Below are 783 nucleotides of genomic sequence, written 5' to 3' on the forward strand. Positions count from 1 at the left end.
AATCATCTTCCTGTTGTGGTCCGGGAGGCAGACACCGTCTCCACATTTAAGACTAGACTTAAGACTTTCCTCTTTGATAAAGCTTATAGTTAGGGCTGGCTCAGGCTTGCCTTGTACCAGCCCCTAGTTAGGCTGACTTAGGCCTACTCTGCCGGAGGACCCCCTATAATACACCGGGCACCTTCTCTCCTTCTCTCTCTCTCTCGTGTTCTATTACTGCATCTTGCTAACTCGGCCATTCTGGATGTCACTAACTCGGCTTCTTCTCCGGAGCCTTTGTGCTCCACTGTCTCTCAGGTCAACTTGTATTGCAGCAGTGCCTGGATAGTGTGACGTGTGTGGTTGTGCTGCTGCCGTGGTCCTGCCAGATGCCTCCTGCTGCTGCTGTTATCATTAGTCATACTTCTACTGTTTTTATACACATATGATTATTGTCACACATGTATACTATCAGATATTAATATATTATTATTATTAATTATAATATTATTACTTTCATTAATGTTGTTGTAAGCTACTGCCATTACCATCTGTCCTGCATCTCTCTCTGTCTCTGTCTCTGTCTCTGTCTCTCTGTCTCTCTGTCTCTCTCTTTGTCTCATTGTGTCATATGGTTTATTGTTAATTTATTATGTTGATCTGTTCTGTACGATATCTATTGCTCGTCTGTCCGTCCTGGAAGAGGGATCCCTCCTCAGTTGCTCTTCCTGAGGTTTCTACCGTTTTTTTCCCCCGTTAAAGGTTTTTTTGGGGAGTTTTTCCTTATCCGCTGTGAGGGTCCAA

The sequence above is a fragment of the Epinephelus moara genome, chromosome 5, assembly GCF_006386435.1.
Source record: "Epinephelus moara isolate mb chromosome 5, YSFRI_EMoa_1.0, whole genome shotgun sequence".
Taxonomy (NCBI): Eukaryota; Metazoa; Chordata; class Actinopteri; order Perciformes; family Serranidae; genus Epinephelus; species Epinephelus moara.